Raw genomic sequence first — 13,549 nt, forward strand, 5'->3', positions numbered from 1 at the left:
ACTGGTCTGCATCCCTGAGATATTCTATCACTTACTTCTGAACAGAGTGGCTTCTTAGAAGGCTGTTGCAATCAGTTATTTTATTTTAAATTGAAGTATACCTGATTTACACTGTTGTGTTAACTTCTGCCGTACAGCAAAGTGATTGTTATACTTACACGTACATTATTTTTTGGTATTCTTTCCCATAATAACTTATTTGAAGATAGTTCCCTGTGCTATTAATATATAGTAGGACCTTGTTGTTGGTATTTTACTTTTTATTTTAAAACTTATTTATTTACTTATGTTGGTTGTGTTAGGTCTTCATTGCAGCACACAGGCTCTCTCTAGTTTCAGCAAGCAGGGGCTGGCTACTCTTGAGTTGCAAGTTGCGTCGTGAGGGCTTCTCAGTGTGGTGGCTTCTCTTTGCTGCAGGGCACAGGCTCTAGGGCTCTCGGTCTTCAGTGGTTGTGGCGACTGGGCCCTAGAGCACTTCGGCTTCAGTAGGTGTGGCACACCGGCCCAGTTGCTCCTCAGCCTGTGGGATCTTCCTGGACCAGGAATCGAACCCATGTCCTCCTGCATTGGCAGGCAGATTCTCAGCCACTGGACCACCAGGGAAGTCCCATTGTTGGTATGTTAAACAATAATGTGGTACCAAGTCAGCCACTAGCTGTGCTTACTCTGCTCTATGCAGTGTCTGGTATACCTGTGTGTACCTGGGTCTGAAGTGCATAGAGGAACTTGGGAACTTTGCTTTAAAGAGAGTTCAGGAGGCCAGCTGATGATCCAGGGAGCAAGTCTTCTGATGAATGCCTCAGTGGAGCTTCTGCAGGTCAGCCCCAAGGGCACACAGCTAAAGGTGACCTGGGGGTGGGGCGGATTCCTGGGGTGGCTGTCAAGCCAGTGACTTTCAGTAAGTCCACACCTATGAGAGTCAAGCCCTGGAGAAAGCCAGACTGATCAGTTTCCTGGTGGAATGGGCACCCCTGATTTCCCTCTTTCAGTGACTCCCAAAGCTCTTTTTAATGCATGAGAGTAAAAGAATTTTGTTTGAATCATCATAACTTCGAGTACAGAATATAATTATATACACACATTTCATCAAACAAGTATTTCTAGACCATGTTTTCCAAATTTGTAAAATATCATGAAAGCGTAGTTGCTCAGTCGTGTCTGACTCTTTGCTACCCTATGGACTGTAGCCCGCCAGGCTCCTCTGTCCACGGGATTTTCCAGGCAAGAATACCGGAGTGGGTTGCCATTTCCTTCTCCAGGGGATCTTTCAGACTCAGGGATCCAACTCAGGTCTCCCGAATTGCAGGCAGATTCTTTACCGTCTGAGCCACCAGGGAATCCCTGGTGGTAAAATATCACAGAGATAAGAACTTATTCTAGATCATAGCACTTCAAAATGAGATTGGAGGTAAACAAATGAAGATACTTGCAATTATGATACCTGTGTTATTCTTTACATTCTAAAATGAACAAATTTGGGACTTCCCAGGCAGTCCAGTGGTTAAGACTCCATGCTGTCAATACAGAGGGGCATGGGTTGGATTCCTGGTCAGGGAAAGAGGATCACACATGCTGTGGGGCAAGGCCAAAAAAAGTTGAGCAAATTTGTAATTAGCACGTGGTGATCTATTAACTACATTTGTTGTTGTTCAGTCACTATGCCGTGTTTGATTCTTTTCGACCCTGTGGACTGCAGCCTTCCAGGCTCCTCTCTCCATGAGATTTGCCAGGCAAGAACACTGGAGTGAGCTGCCATTTCCTCCTCCAGGGGATCTTCCCAACCCAGGGATTGAACCTGGGTCTCCTGCATTGGCAGGTGGATTCTTTACCACTGAGCCACCAGGGAAGCATTAGCTACATAAATACATCAATGTCTCCCAATAACTTTGAGAGGATGCTGGATTTTATATTCACAACCAGCCACATTTATCATTGCATCTTATAGTCTATGATTTTGTTAAAAATAGTAAATTCTTTCAAACTCCATCCACCATCGAAAAATGAAACAAACGACCTGATGAAACAGAAGATGCAAATGTGGGGAGCAGTCTCTGACAAAGGGGCCAGTGGGTTCCGACAGATGAAGTGGGTGTAGACCAAGGACGTGTTGCTGCTGGCAGGATTTTGCTTCCTGGTATTGTCATCAGTGTCTTTGGAGGCAGGGCCAAACGAAGGAGAGGGTGTCAAGGCACACGAGACAGAGGGCTTGAGGGCAGCCTGTGTGGCCGCTCACAGGACTGAAGCCCTGGTGGGAAGGGAGGTGGCCTCTTGGTTGGGAGCCCAGCACCTTGTCCCGTGTGCTCCTTAGAACTTCTCCCACTGAAGAAAAAAGAGAACTTGGTTGGGTCCAGACTCTGGGAAGTCCCAGGGTGGCACTGGCTTCTGGCGGGGTGGCCCAGTCTTCCCACAGTGCCTCAGGGTCTGTGTATTCTCTGTCACTTGTCTCTGCTTCCATTGGGGTTGCCTCCCTTCCAGGTGGGAGGGGAGCTTGCTGCCAGTGGCCTCAGACGGACATCCCGCTGCCACACCAGCTCAGGGCAGAGAGTTTCCCCAGCTTCGAAATCTCAGGCTCATCTTTGTGAGCCAGAGTTGGGCCTCAGGCCTGTCCTGGGTGAGATGCTGTCACCCAGAGGAAAGGAGGGAGGGCTCAGTGGGTAAATCCCACAGTGTCCCCTTGTGGTCCTGGCAACACATCAGAATCATCTCCTGAATGACTCGAGAGACCTTCTGTTTTATTTTTTAATTTACTTTTGGCTGCCCTTGCTGGAAGCAGGCTCGCTCTAGCTGCAGCAAGCAGGAGCTGCTCTTTAGTTGTGATGCTGCCCACATCGCTGTCTCCCCTTTGTCGCAGAGCACAGGCTCTAGAACTCACAGGTTTCGGTATTGCAGCTGGTGGGCCCTGGAGCACAGGCTCAGTAGTCGTGGCACATGGGCTTAGTTGCTCCTTGCCATGTGGGGTTCTCCAGGCCCAGAGACCGAGCCCATGTTCCCTGCACTGGCAAGCGGATTCTTCACCAGTAGACCACAAGAGAAGTGTTTGAAGGAACCAAACCAAACCATAGTGCAGTTTCTGACCCACCTCATTGTTCATTCTAGCATTTTCCCCTTGCTTTTCTGGTAATTTCATTCTCACTCAGTGAAAAATCTATTTTTCTCATTAGCTCCAATACATTTACTTCTTTGTTCTACTAGACGTGTGAAATGGTTTCAGAATTCATAGCCTGCATCTGTTTGAGAGGGCTTCACAGGTGTTACAGTGGTAAAGAATCCGCCTGCCCATGTAGGAGACGAGGGTTCGATCCTTGGGTCAGGAAGATCCCCTGGGGAAGGCAATGGCAACCCGCTCCCATATTCTTGCCTGAAGAATCCCCACGGACAGAGGAGCCTGGCGGACTACATGGAGTCCCGTGGGGTCACAAAGAGTTGGACTCGACTCAGCGACCGAGCACACACACACATCTGTTTGAGAAACAAATCTTTCAACCAGAGTACAATTTATGTACAGTTCTTTTTTCCTTAGTTTTACCATATCTCGTCAGTACACTGCCTGAGTTCTTTTCTTCCTCACCAGTTTCATTGTGGCTAAACCATCCATTTGTAAGCAGATTTACTTGTCTGCTTTTCATTTTCAAATTTCAGAGTATGCATTTCACTTTGGATTCCCTTGACATTCTGGATGATTTCTAAAAAAATTTTATATTGTAAAATTTACTCTTTGTGGTGTGCAGATCTATGGATTTTTGACAAATTACACACACTTATTTTCCAGTGTTGAATGAGCCTTGTATTCTTGGGATAAACTCCGTTTAGTATCTTTTTAATATATTGCTGTATTAAATTAAAAAAATTTTTTTTGTCTGTGCCAGGTGGCATGGTTTGATGCCAATTCCCAGGGATTTAAGATCAGACGACACTATCCCTTGACCACAGCTGGACACTCGTCCCAGGATGGCCTATACAGGAGAGCACCTGGCCAGGCTCAGCTAATCAGAGACCTTCCATAGAGTTTGGAACTTGATTGGCTGGCCTGTAACAGGCAGACCCTGGTTCTGTGTGTGGTGGCGGTGGTGGTGGGGTGCCATGCTTTCTGCTATGTAGTTGCAAGAAACAGAAGATGCTGAAGAAGAGAACAGATCAGGTACAGAGACAAGGGCTAGGATGAGAGACACAAACCACACATCTGCCTGTTTCTACCTTTTGTATTTCTTTTCAAGGGATAAAAGTATTTAGAGACAGAGATGTATGTGTACTACCTTTAGGGAAAAGAGCAAATACATTTGAGTTCTTGAACATACCTCAGGCCACAGTCCCTTAGGAAGACTTGAGTTGGGTTTCTGTTACTTGCAGCCATAAGTATCACTGGTCACTTTCCCTCAACTGGCCTCCTCCTCCCTAGTCTAAATTGGGGATCACTGTGGCTGAGCCACACCATGCTGATTCTCATTTTCATCTTTCATAAAGTGAAGGAAATCCTCTCTGACTTTCATGCAGGGATCTTGCATGGAGAGGGGATTCAAAGGACCGCCAGGACAAAGATGTTGGAAGGAAAACAGCCAAGAATTTCAATCATCTGAATTTTGGGCTGAGATAAATCCAAGAGAGTAGCCTGGTGGGCTACAGCCCTTAGGGTCACAAAGAGTCAGACATGACTGAATGACTTAGCACACACACCTATCCAATAGTGATGATGATAATGGGGATGATGATTTGGGATTTTTGCCTCCCCAGGAGCAGAAAAGAACTTTTGCCTCCCTAGTTGGCCTTGAAGTTGTCATAACCCTCCCGATAATATTATTATTGTGGTTGTCCTTGTCATTACTGTTACAGCTAGACGTAACTGAGCACCCTGAGCTCATAGGGTTCTAGGTGCGTCCTTGGCCTCCCTTGCCGCCTCCCAAATTTGACCACTCCATGGCGACCTGTGACCGAACCTTAGATCAAAACCGATTAGACTTTGGATCTTGCGAACAAGATTAAGGAAACTGAGATTATTTTCTCCTCTTAATTTACAGAAATTTTTTAAAAAGAAAAAATGAAAAGAACATCATCTCTTGGTGTTCTAGGTGGTATAGAATGTTATTTACATAAACAGTTGAATGAACTTTGGGGATGGACATTTCTGATGCTCATTCTCTAGATGAAAACATCACTCTCTTTTTTTTGCGTTGTTGACAACATGGGGAGTTGAGTGGACAAAACTCAGCCCCATGCATTCTGGTGACTTCCAGTCCCTGGGGACCAGGGATGATGTTGTTCAACCTGGCTTCAGCTACCTGAGAGAGTGTAAAATTGTATTTCCAGTGCTATGTAACCTGCTCATTTTCTTTGTTATCTGAGATTTAGGAGCTGGAAGGAGACCTCTAAACTTCTTGGCACTGATTATTTCAACTGCTGTGAAGCTAATGATTCGCATATTGAAGGAATAAAATATCCTAGAAACCTGCTAAAGCAGGAATTTCAAAGCGTGTTCATTCTGTTGACAAATGTGCCCTTCTGAGAGGCTTATGGAGGCATGATTTTATTTGCTGTTGTTCCTAAAGGTAGTGCACACACCTCTCACTCTTGCTAAATACTTTTTCCCTTGGGAGAAAAAAATTTGCAAAAAAGTTGCAAAAAGGAGAAATAGGCAAAGAAGAAAAGCAAATAAAAGATGGGGGGAAAAAAGCATATGAAAAGATGTTCAATTGAGCAAATGCAAATTGAAGCAGTGAGGTTTTTTTCCCCTCCAGCCACATAAGAAACTATTATATAAAGGCTAATGACAATTCTGCGTTGCTGAGAAAATGAGCACTTTTTATATCCCACCTTCCAGGTGCAATCTGGCAACCTTCACCGGGGTTTACACTGCTTCCTTTGGCTCAGAAACTGTACCTCCAAGCACAGTCTTGAAGCCCTAACTGAAGCCCTTTGTGAGGCTGGAAACTGAGGCCATTGACTGAAGATTGCTTAGGAGAGAGACCAGAAACAGCCTCACGCCCACAGCGGGGACGGGTGAGACGCGTGCCGTACAGCTCTCCACGGCTCTCCACGGAGCTGGGGCAGGTGGTAAGAATGAGGGTGCAGACATTCACATGCAAATGTGCGGACAGGAGGTCTGTTACTGCAAGTGAAAAAAGCGACAAATCTGTGCTCATTGTGATTTCATTTCTGTAAAACATTTGTGTGTGTGTTTTAAAAAAGTAGTCTGGGGAGTCACCAAAGAATAAATACTGTATGACTCCAATCAGACGGGGTACCTGCAATAGTCACGTTCATAGATGAGGAAGTAGAATGGGGGTCACCGGGGCAGTGGGGGTGGGAGGATGGGGAGTTACTGTTTACTGGGTACATGGATGCAGTTTGGGAAAAAATTCTGGAGCGGGATGATGGTGACAGTTTAGTGCCACTGAATTGTGCGCTTAAAAATAGTTAAAATGGGGGACTTTCCTGGTGGTCTAGTGGCTAAGACTCTGTGCTTCCAATGCAAGGGTCCTGGGGTTCAGTCCCTGGTCAGGGAACTAGATTCCACATGTCGCAACTAAGGATCCCATGTGCCACAACTGAGACCCACACAGTCAAATAAATCAATAAAATAAAAGCTTCTAAAAATGGTTAGAATGGCTCACTGACAAACAGCAAGTCCTGCTGTATAGCACAGAGAACTATACTCGATATCCTATGATAAACCATAATGGAAAAGAATATTTAAAAAAGAATGTATATGTATGTGTGACTAAATCACATTGCTGTATAGCAGTAATTAACAACATTGTAAATCAACTATACTGCAATAAAAAAACTTTAAAAATGGTAAATTTCATGTTATGTATATTTTACCACAAGAGGATTTATTTTAAAAGAGGCTGGAAGGATTTTTGCCAAAATAACCCTGTATGGCTGGTCTTTGTTTTCCTTATAACATGCATACATTACTTTTCTATTTTGTGGGCAGCCAGTGAGCTATGGGTTCATCAACTACCTCTATTTCCATTAAAGAATTAAAATGCTATTACGTTGACTCGAAGCCTGCACCCATGATCTCTTTGGGGGTGTTTCTGTCAAATTTTCCCTTAGAAGCAAATGTATAATTTTTGCCTCTTTTCCCTTCCACCCCTCACCTCTGCTTACCCCTCCCACCCCACAGACTTCCCAAACTTCCTCTAGCCAACGGGGAACACTCTGTCATGGGTCCTGCCTTGTAGAATGTCAGTCTCAGTGCCTGCAGATTGCTCTTACCCACAGTGGGCACCACTGACCATTCTAGCTGCCAGGGAAGTTTGTTGAGGAGAGAGAGGAGGACATTCGGGGATGGAGCGAGGTCATGGAACCCACAGCAGCAAAGTTGGACGCCAGCTTGGCACTCACTGGCAGAGCAGTCCCAGGAGCCAGCAACCAGACCCGTCTTCCCCGCTGCAATGAAGCAGGGTCCTGTAGGGCCCCTCCAGGGACAGAACCCTCTGTATCTCCTGCCTCTCATTTGTAGAAAAGCTTTAGCCTCCTAGACCCATTCTGAGTTCCAAAGAGCAAATTGAATCAGGGAAATGAAAAAAATACAGAAACAAAGGAAAACAGGTAGCAAGACAAACTATTAATAGTTTAGCCAGAGAACAAAGTCAAGCACCTTCAGTTGCCTCCTCAAGGGCTGTAGGTAATATCCTGAGCCATAAACTCAGTTGTTCTACAGATACTAAAACCCCCTACCAGGTAGAAGTTGACTGCATGCTGACCACAAGCATGTAGACTCCACACTGGTTGGAACCAGAAGGTTGATGAACCTGCTTATCTCAGCAGCAAACAAGCAGAAGAATGGCCACCAGCTGATCAGTTAGTTACCTTGCGATCCTCAACCCTAGTGTTGTCTTTGAAACGCTTCCCCAGGAGACTTTGGGGAGTTCAGGGTCTTTTGAGCATGAGCTGCCCATTCTCTTTGTTTGGCCCCATGTTGAATGCCTTGCAAAAATGCTGTGCTTTTCTTCACCACAGCCTGGTGTCATTAGATTGGCTTTACTGGGCACAGGTGAGTGGACCCAGTTTGGTTTGGTAACACCAACCCTTCTTCCCCCACTTCCCCCCACCCTCCCTGCTCTGTAACCAGGGCCTGAGAGTGTGGTGATTGGCTGATCTTGGTTGTGTGCATGTCAGTGCTTGCAAGAGTGGGACAGAGAGTGTCCCTAATAGACTTCTGCGCTTCTAGCAACAGCCGGGGGCAGAGCATCCTCAGAAGGAGACTGTGGCTGGGACCAGGAAGGGAGAACCATCTAACCCTGGCAGCTGCCCACTTGGCAGCAAACTTCCAGAGCTTGAAAACTTTTCACAAGCTATTCCCTCTGTCTACTACAATCTGTCTCCAAACCTTTGCCTCACTGCCTCCTTGTATTCATGTCTCAGCTTGAAGGCCATCTCGGTGCATCCCTCTGGTAGGCCATTGAAGATTCCTCCATCCTGATCCCACATCTTATTTTCTCTGAGGTACATATCTTCACCTGAGGGTGTTGTATTCACTCACCTGCATGTTTAGGGTCACCTCTCCATTGGTTCTTGTATTTGTCACCTAGACCTGCCGTAACAAAACACCATGGACTGGGAAACTCAACAGCAGATATTTGTTCTCTCACAGCACTAGAGGCTGGAAGTCCAAGATCAAGGTGTCAGCAGGTCTGCTCACAGCTTCCCGCAGAGGAGGAGGGTGGGAGAGAGCAGTCCAAGATGCGTGAAGGCCGTAATCTTGGAAGTGGCATCCATCGCTTCTGCTATTCATGGAAGAGAATTACTAGGTCCAGTCCACCTTCAAAGGGAGCAGGGATGGGGACACTCAGAGGAGCATGACTGTCAGGAGTCTGGGATCATTGGGGACCACTGTGGACACAGGTACCCTGTTGCCAAGCTAAGGAGGAAACTCTCATTGTTCAACCCCCACCATTTAGAAACCATTACAGGTGTCAGCATTCTTAGCAATAGCCAAACACTGTTTTAACAGCCTGAATGTCCCTCGGTATGAAATGCACATGCTTCAGTCATGACCAACTCTTTGTGACCCCATGGACTGTAGCCCACCAGGCTCCTCTGTCCATGGAATTCTCCAGGCAAGAATACTAGAGTGAGTTGCCATGCCCTCCTCCAGGGCATCTTCCCAACCTAGGGATCGAACCTAGTCTCTTGCATTGCAGGTGGATTCTTTGCCACTGAGTCACCAGGGAAGCCCATGAAATGCACACGTATGTATAAATAGAATAATAATAAGTTAAAAGGAATTGTGCTTGTTTGGGTCCTTTGAGAAGCAGCCATGGAGATGATATTAGATCTGCAAGGTAATTACTGGGGGAAATGCCTGAACAATAAAAGGGGAGGGAGCTGGAGAAATGGGGGGGGGGCAGCCTCCAGGTCAGATGCAGACCTTACCCTGGGAAGGAGGAGTGGGTGGGTGGCAAGAGGCTCAGTCTGGCCAGGCTGAGTCACAGTTGCCCGTTAAGGGAGCCCCCATCCCACCTCATCTTGCAGCAGTGGACTGGCATTAGCACCCCAGCCACGCTCAGCCCCTGGCTGGGAGCAGCGTGCAGGAAGTGTGGCAGGGGACCCATGCATTTTCATGGCTCCCAGGTGAATAAACTGGGTCTGAGCATAGCAGTGTGGATAGATCTTGTAGATATAACACTGGGTGAAAAGCAAGTTGTCAGAGAATAACCACTTATGTAAAATACAAAATGAAGAGGGTGGGACGAATCGAGAGAGAAGCAGCACATATATACACTATTGTGTAAACTAGCTAGTGGGGAGTTGCTGTATAGTGGAGGGAGCTCAGCTCGGTGCTCTGTGATGACCTAGAGTGTGGGATGTGGGATGTGGGGGTGCGAGGGAAGCTCAGCAGGGAGGGGATATATGCATACATGTGACTGATTCACACTGTTGTACAGCAGAAGCTAACACAACATTGTAAAGCAATTATATTCCAGTTAAAAAAAGAACTCAGAAAAAACCCCAATATGATACATTGGTCATGGGTATATACCATGTAGTGAAAGTATAAAAATGAAGAGTAAATATGTATACCAGACTCAGGCTGGGTTAGTGATGGAGAATGGGATGGGGCAGGATTCTCTCGAAGTGATGGCTAATTCCAAGGGATGCTGGGTGGACTCCTTTCCTCTGGGGGGTGGGATGGATTTATGGAATGAAAGATTGGAGACATGATGAAAGACAGTATTTCTGCAGGCAGCCCGAGCCAGGCTGTCACTTGCTTCAACCCAAGTCAGTCAACACCTGCTAATCACCTACTAGGTAGGTGTGGGCAGAACTGCCCTGGATGATTAGGATATAAAGGGTAGTTAACATCTCTAGGAAGGAACTAACAGCCTGAGGACACAGATAGCCATGAAAATAAGCTTGTAAATTACAAGAGGAGGATGTGCTCAGTCCCAGAACCCCATTTGCTGCTGCTGCTGCTAAGTCGCTTCAGTCATGCCCGACTGTGTGCGACCCCATGGATGGCAGCCCACCAGGCTCCCCCGTCCATGGGATTTTCCAGGCAAGAGTACTGGAGTGGGGTGCCATTGCCTTCTCCGAGAATCCTGTTTAAGATACAGAAAAAGCAGTGAGGTGGGAGGGAGTTTTATCTTCCTCTGGGAAGATGGACAGAGGATCGTTGGCCTGGGTTCTGAAAACTGAACAGGAGTTTTTCTGAAGGGAGTTGCAGCTGGATAATGGCTAATGTTAATATTTACTGAGTGCTTACTCTGTGCTGGGCACTGTTGTGAGTGCCTTGGAGGTATTAATGCTTTGAGCTCTTACCATGATCTAGAAAAGTAGGTTCTGTTGTGGTCGTATTTATAGAGAAGGAAACCAAGATTCATAGCAGTTACACCTGCTCACGTGGGGAGTCCATGGGGAGACAGGTTGAATTCTCCGCAGGTTGATTCCAAAACTTCTGTGCTTAATCATGTCCATCTTCCTGCTTGTGGGATGTGGGATGTGTGGGATGACTTCTAGTGTGACTGGGATGATCCTAATCAGAGCCGTTGCATCCTGCCATAAATACTTGTTGTTCAGTTGCTCAGTCGTGTCCCATGCTTTGCGACCCCAAGGACTGCAGCATGCCAGGCTTCCCTGTCCTTCACTGTCTCCTAGAGCTCGCTCAAACTCAAGTCCATTGAGTCAGTGATGCCATCCAGCCATCTCATCCTCTATGACCCGCTTCTCCTCCTGCCCTCAATCTCTCTCAGCATCAGGGTCTTTTCCAGTGAGTGAGCTCTTCACATCAGGTGGCTAAAGTATTGTAGCTTCAGCTTCCACACCAGCCCTTCCAAGGAATATTCAGGGTTGATTTCCTTTATGACTGACTGGTTTGATCTCCTTGCTGTCCAAAGGCTATAAATACTATTGAACCACAATGCTAGGATACTCCTCTCTCTTCAGTTCTTCTCCAGTGTTTCTCGTTTGATTGAAGAGAAAATCTTTGCTTTGAAGGTAGTATGTCTTTTTTAAAAGTTTTTTTTTAATGTGGATCATTTTTAAAGTCTTTATTGAATTTGTTACAAGATAGCTTCTGTTCTTTGTTTTAGTTTTTTTTTTTTTTTGCACAAGGTATGTGGGATCTCAGCTCCCCAACCAGGGATCTAACTCACACCTCCTGCTCTGGAAGGTGAAGTCTTTACCGCTGGACCACCAGGGAAGTCCTGAAGCTAGTGCACCTTCAGTTCTCTAGATTACTTCCTAACTGTTCTCGGTGGTGAAAACAGGGATGTAGGCAAAAAAAAAAAAAAAAAAGTGCAATGTTTTGTTTGGATCATAGATCATAGTTCCTAAGTTATGGCTAGAGATCTGGATTTATGTTCAGGGTAATGATGTAAGATTTCTTTCTGAAGCAGAAACACTTAAGTATATTTCTCATTTTAGAATGAGCTGACTTAAATACAACTACTAAGTCCATAATAAAGGCTCACAATCCACCACGGTAGAGGAGGGGTCTTCTAGCCTGGGTGAGTGAGCAGCACAGCAGTAGGCTCCCCATTGTCCCCCAGGAGTCCTTTGAACTCAATAGGGAAAAGTGGCCTCCCTAGGAGCCACCTGGGACCCTTCAACAGGCTGCCTTCATCTCGCACACATGCTGGGGGGGAGCTGAGTCTCCACTCTCTTGATTTGAACGGTGAAGGAGACACTTGGGCTCGTGAGGGCTTGTCCCCACGGCTTTCCTCGTCTCTCCCTCTGCCCTTGGGTTTCCCAGAGCTATACAGCTCCCTCTGGACTCAGGCTTTCAAACTATCACCTTCATTCCCGTGGCAGCAATGAAGCTAAAGAACAAACAGTACCTGTTTAGTCACCTCGGGGTTCTGATGTACTTTGCTCCATTAATAATTTAGTGAGGTGGACTGAATTGGATTGATTCCCCCCCCAAATCAATATACAAGATGATTACTGTTTCAGGGTACTTCTGAGTGGTTCAGCAAGGCGGAGGGGGAGCTTTTTGATTGAAAATTGAAACTGTACTCCTTATTCAAAATTACTGTGGAGAGGGTTATGTAAACCAAGGGGATGACCTGGCACTAACATTTTTATTGCAGTAAAAAGCCTTTTTTTTTTTTTTTTTGGAATGGGGCTTTTATAGCATACTATCACTGTTCCAGGCCTATAATTTGAAAATTACTGTTCAATACTGAAGGTAAAATTATTTTACTGCTGCAGGTCTATTAAAGTTGGAAGAACCAGCGGCGGCCTGGAGAGTGTCTAGGTAGATGCACTTTGCTGCACTGAGCCCATTGCCAGTGTGCCTGCAGATGCGGCAGGCGGGGTCCCTGGGCTGCACAGGGTGGAGCAGGGCTCTGCTCTGCACTTTGTGAGGTTCTGGGAGGGTAGGGATGCTGGGAAACACATTAAATCCAGAGCAGCCACTTAGGCTGGCCACCTCACCCCACAGAGTCCAGGTGGAAATGTTGTCACAACTTGGAATTTTGCCAGTTTTAGTACTTTAAAAAGTACCTATTTATTTATCTGGCTATGCCAGTTCTTAGCTGTGGTACGAAGGACCCTCGGTCTTCATTGTGGCATGCAGGGTTGTTTTTTTTTTTTTTAAGTTGTAGCATGCAAACTCTTACTTGTGGCATGTGAGATCTAGTTCTCTGACCAGGAATTGAACCCAGGTCCCCAGCATTGGGAGCATGGCGTCTTAGCCACTGGAACACTGGGCAAGTCCCTATTTTCAGTATTTTTTATTTGTGGTCAAATGCCTATTACACAAAATTTACCGTTTTAAGCACTTTTAAGTGCACAGTTCAGTGGCATTAAGTACAGTCATGTTGTTGTATAACCATCACCACTCTCCATCTCCAGAACTTTCATTTTCCCAAAGGGAAACTCTTGTTCATCAATGAATCCCCGTTGGTTCCTCCTCCCCGAGTCCCTAGCAACGACCTTTCTACTTCCTGTCTCTGTGAATTTGATGGCTCTATGTCCCTCATGTAAGTGGAATGACACACTATTTGTCCTTTTGTGAATGGCTGGTTTCACTTAGCAGAATGTTCGCAAGGTTCATCCATGTTGAAGCATGGATCAGAACATCCTTCCTTGTTCACTGAATAGC

Source organism: Bos javanicus, chromosome 18 (assembly GCF_032452875.1).
Source record: "Bos javanicus breed banteng chromosome 18, ARS-OSU_banteng_1.0, whole genome shotgun sequence".
In the NCBI taxonomy this organism is placed as follows: domain Eukaryota; kingdom Metazoa; phylum Chordata; class Mammalia; order Artiodactyla; family Bovidae; genus Bos; species Bos javanicus.